At 41.9% G+C, this 5,471-nt stretch overlaps 1 long non-coding RNA gene across 1 annotated transcript; it reads left to right on the top strand.

Annotated features, from left to right (window-relative positions):
• Positions 1–3,344: 3,344 nt before the first annotated feature.
• Positions 3,345–5,471, top strand: LOC309871401. The gene is made up of 3 exons (XR_014315257.1): positions 3,345–3,425; positions 5,195–5,252; positions 5,448–5,471. It is a non-coding gene; the product is annotated as an uncharacterized lncRNA (long non-coding RNA).

Genomic DNA, 5,471 nt, shown 5'->3' with positions numbered 1-5,471 from the left:
CCAAAAAGTAATACTCATGACTAAGTTGAAATTATTACATAATGTAATATTAACTAAACATTAGAAAAATGAATAATTTAATTTAATTAATTAGTAATTTAATTTAATCTAATTTTTATTTTAATAATTAAAAGAAAAGGACAATACAGTTAGCACAATGACAGCGGAAAAATCATTTGAGAAATTTGATACAAATCTATGGTAAAAAGTCTTAGCCAACTAGAAATCTATAAAAACATTCTTACTCTGATAAATGATATCTGCCAGAAAGGTATGAAAAAATCCTGATTAAATGAAATGTTAGAAGCATTTCCTTTAAAAATAAGAACAAGACAAGGATACCCACCACCAGCACTTCCCATTCATGAAAGAAGGTACTGGCAAATTATAAGAAATAATATAACAGCACCTAATATTATTGGTTAATACAAGAACTATTTATTAAAGTATTTTATACTCAACTACAGTATTATGTACTCAACTGTAATTAATTAAATGCAATGAAAATATTTCATTTACAATGGCACATATATAAGGGGCCTAGAAATGTTTTTTTTTTTTTTTTTTTTTTTTTAGAAATAGAGTTTTTATTCTGTTCCATTGATCTATGTGTCTGTTTTTGTGCCAGTACCATGCTGTCTTGATGATGACAGTTTTGTAATAGAGCTTGAAGTCCGGAATTGTGATGCCACCAACGTTGGCTTTCTTTTTCAATATCCCTTTGGCTATTCGAGGTCTTTTCTGGTTCCATATAAATTTTAGCATTATTTGTTCCATTTCTTTGAAAAAGATGGATGGTACTTTGATAGGAACTGCATTAAATGTGTAGATTGCTTTCGGTAGCATAGACATTTTCACAATATTTATTCTTCCAATCCAGGAGCATGGAACATTTTTCCATTTCTTTGTGTCTTCCTCAATTTCTTTCATGAGTATTTTATAGTTTTCTGAGTATAGATTCTGTGTCTCTTTGGTTAGGTTTATTCCTAGGTATCTTACGGTTTTGGATGCAATTGTAAATGGGATTGACTCCTTAATATCTCTTTCTTCTGTCTTGCTGTTGGTGTAGAGAAATGCAACTGATTTCTGTGCATTGATTTTATATCCTGACACTTTACTGAATTCCTGTATAAGTTCTAGCAGTTTTGGAGTGGAGTCTTATGGGTTTCCACATATAGTATCATATCATCTGCGAAGAGTGATAATTTGACTTCTTCTTTGCCAATTTGGATGCCTTTAATTTCCTTTTGTTGTCTGATTGCTGAGGCTAGGACCTCTAGTACTATGTTGAATAGCAGTGGTGATAATGGACATCCCTGCCGAGTTCCTGACCTTATCGGAAAAGCTTTCAGTTTTTCTCCATTGAGAATGATATTTGCGGTGGGTTTTTCATAGATGGCTTTGATGATATTGAGGTATGTGCCCTCTATCCCTACACTTTGAAGAGTTTTGATCAGGAAGGGATGCTGTACTTTGTCAAATGCTTTTTCAGCATCTATTGAGAGTATCATATCGTTCTTGTTCTTTCTTTTATTGATGTGTTGTATCACATTGACTGATTTGCGGATGTTGAACCAACCTTGCAGCCCTGGAATAAATCCCACTTGGTCGTGGTGAATAATCTTTTTAATGTACTGTTGAATCCTATTGGCTAGTATTTTGTTGAAAATAGAACTGCCCTATGACCCAGCGATTGCACTATTGGGTATTTACCCTAAAGATACAAATGTAGTGATCCAAAGGGGCACATGCACCCGAATGTTTATAGCAGCAATGTCCACAATAGCCAAACTATGGAAAGAATCTAGATGTCCATCAACAGATGAATGGATCAAGAAGATGTGGTATATATACACAATGGAATACTATGCAGCCATCAAAAGAAATGAAATCTTGCCATTTGCGACAACATGGATGGAACTAGAGCATATCATGCTTAGCGAAATAAGTCAAGCAGAGAAAGACAACTATCATATGATCTCCCTGATATGAGGAAGTGGTGATGCAACATGGAGGCTTAAGTGGGTAGGAGAAAAATAAATGAAACAAGATGGGATTGGGAGGGAGCCAAACCATAAGTGACTCTTAATCTCACAAAACAAACTGAGGGTTGCTGGGGGGAGGGGGTTTGGGAGAAGGGGTTGGGGTTATGGACATTGGGGAGGGTATGTGCTTTGGTGAGTGCTGTGAAGTGTGTAAACCTGGTGATTCACAGACCTGTACCCCTGGGGATAAAAATATATGTTTATAAAAAATAAAAAAATTAAAAAAAAAGAAATAGAGTTTTTAAATGTAAGACTTTAACATGAAAAACACATGATTCTTTGTCAAAAATGATTATAAAAGTCTTAATGTAAAGTGAAGAGACATTGATTATGGTAAAAAATTCTTTATATTCTAGAGCTATCGAATGTCTCTAGTGTATCAAATAGATTTTTTGATATAATACAATCCCAACCAAAGCCTCACCAGGGGTTTTCATGGGGCCTGACAAGCTGATTTTAACAGGCGTTTGGGAGGGTAAGAGAACCACAGGAGCTGGCTCAAGCTGTCCACAGATGTGGACCACCTACTTCCCTGCTCCTCACCCACAGAGCCTAACTGGCTACCCCAAGATGTCAGGGACCCTCATCTCTATCCATGTCTCCGGTCACACACTCACCTTTTGCAAGGGACACATGTGGCAGTTACCCACAAATGTCCTTCCGATCCCTTAGAGCAGTGTTCTCTCTCCGTGGTAGGTGTTCCCCTTGGGGCAGTGGAGGAGGAGGTTGGCCTCCACTGTGTTATGCTCAGCCATATCCAGAAGATTCTTTCAGAACTCGGGGACAAAGGGCTCCTTGTTCTGTCCTGCTAAGGCAACCCACCATGGGGACAAGTGGCCCCAAGTTTGCCCCTCGACTGGTCATCCTGAATATAGGACTAAACTCCCCTGCTTCAGATACCTCATTCACAAAATGGCAATGGCCCCAATTCCTGAAGGAGTGCTGTGAGGGTAAAATGAGAGCTCTCAGGTCTTGGTGTAAAACCAGTGGTGGTCTTTGTCCCTTTTCCAGGGAAAAGCTAGGGGATCGTGGTCTGAATTAATGCAGACCCTATTTGACCCTTCCTCTTCCCCTTCATTCCTCCCTCCCCATAGGGCTTTCTTGGCCATCAGGTGATGCTCACCCTGATGCCTGCCAGGGAGTTAAACCTCTGGGTCTAACTTTCCAAATATGGCAATGAGAATGAGCAGCCAGCCAGCTGATAGATGGGATAGATGGGAAACTGAGGCTCAGAGAGGTGATGAACATGTGAAGGTCTTGCCATGATACAGAGCACGTCCCTTAGGATGTGCCTTCAAGGTCTCCTTGTCCCTACAGAGAAGGCACTGGATTAATGGGTGGAGACATGCATCGGCTCTGTCACCAGGAGTTCAGCCTTTGGTGAGTGGGGGGCCCACTGGGGAGACTGAGCCTGAGAGGGTGTCCTTGATGGTCATAACCTGAGAATAAAGCAGTGTGTCTGCACACTCTCTGCAGGGAGTCACTGTTCTCCTTTCCTTGTGCTCTTAGTGCATAGGCAGCATTTATTTCCTGCACCTCCTTGTGCCCACGTAGTTAATTGCCCTTTTTCTGGGCCCTTGGAGTCACCTTCATGTAGATGTTCTGTGCGTGCCTGCAGCCACTTTCCAAAGGTTTGGGTCTGTGGCTGTCTCTCATTTCCTAATCAAACAGACAGGTTTCACATCCTTGTGGTCAGTGCATTAGGTAGCAGAAGTAATCACTAGCAAATTGGCCAGACAGGCTCAGGCAAGGCATCTCAGGTCAGCCTAATTTAAACGTGGGTGAAGAAGAACAGACTGGAAAATGAGACCAGAGCAGGCACACCCACAGAGTGAATTAAGCAGATTCAAGACTGACAGTGTCACACACATCTAACAACATGAAGGAGTGAGGACCAGGAGGTGGGGATGGGCCAGAACAGGATGGTTAGCTCCTGACTCCTAGAACCACTCCCATGGGATCAGACAGGCAGAGAGTGTCCACACTTCCCCTGCTAAGAGGCAGAACAGTAGATCGGGACCCAAGTACATAGATGCCTGAGTGCTGGCAGAGCCTCCCAGCCTCAGTCAGTGGCCACAGGGCAGATAAGACTCCTGCAGGTCCAAGGTGCCACGGGCACAGAGGGTTTCAGCCAGGAGGGTCTCAGGCATCTGGTGCCAGATTCATTTTCTTAGAGATCTGGAAATCAATTTGTTCTAGTCCCAGCTCTGCCATAGCCACCGAACTGTTTTCCTTCAAGTTGTTTTATTTCTCTGAGTCTCTAGTGACTTATTTGTTAAATAAAGTAACAAAAACAACAACAACAAATATACAAAAGCCCAAACTGTCCTTTAAGAATGGATATTCTACAATCTGAAATACTGGTAAGATCTTCTGAATTAACCAATGGCTGTACAGATTCACCCATAATCCACACTCACCCCAGGCACCACACCATAATCCCCTCCTCACCCCTCCTGAGCCCTGCCCCCACCAGTAAACCTCCCACATGCATACACACCTCTCTGGGCTTTTGTGGCCATGCCTTGACTTCAGTTTATTTTCTGCCTCACAAAGCAAAGTATCATTCTGATACAAGGTTGAAACTGAATTAAATACATTTTATCTAATAATATGTCTTCTGCATTCAGCCAGGCAGACTAGGCTTCATTTTCCAAATATGGTTTTTCCGCTTAGTGGCAGGTGCTGTAGGTTGGCATTAGTGACACCCAATGAACAGCTTCCCCTGTCAGGGTCCACAGTTATTAGGACCTAGTTAGGATGACCAGGGATGGACTGGTGCTGTGCTGCAGGCCACTGTGAGGAGGAGCGGCAGCTCAGGAAATGGAAGGGAGGCTAGTGTGGAAACTCTCCCCACTTTATCACTTCTTATAATGTAAGGACACTGAGTATGTGGGGACCAGTGTTGGTTTTTAAGTCTGAGGTCGGCCTTTGCCTAGTTACAGGGCCCAGGGCTCCCCTCTGGCCTTCGGGATGTTCTTGTCTATAAAATAATAGAAATACAATTAGGAAGCTGCCAAGTGCAGGATTCTGTGATTTTGAGGGAGGGAGAGGACAGGGTGCTGGGGGGCACTGCCTGATTTTTGCCAGCAGGCAAAGAGGTGACTCACAATTTCTTTGAATCTCCAATTCTTCCTTATTTCCCTTAGAACTAACTCTGTCTTCAGTTTCTCTTGACAAGATGAGAACAAGGATTAGTTCAGAAATGTAAGTCCATCCTTTGATTTTGCCCTTTTGTGGTAAGGTGACCTTGGGGATTCTACTTCATCTTTCTCAGGTTTGTTTTCTCATTTGAAGAAAAAAATATGTGATTTGGGGATCCTTCCTATTTCTAGCAACCTTGCTTCTGTGAAAGTAAACCTCTGCGAATTATAGCATGATCTATGATGTTTACTCCCTCAGATGCAAAAACTCAGTACCCCCGGA

Source organism: Mustela nivalis, assembly GCF_964662115.1.
Source record: "Mustela nivalis genome assembly, chromosome: 8".
Classification (NCBI taxonomy): domain Eukaryota; kingdom Metazoa; phylum Chordata; class Mammalia; order Carnivora; family Mustelidae; genus Mustela; species Mustela nivalis.
This window is presented reverse-complemented; position numbering and strand designations above follow the sequence as displayed.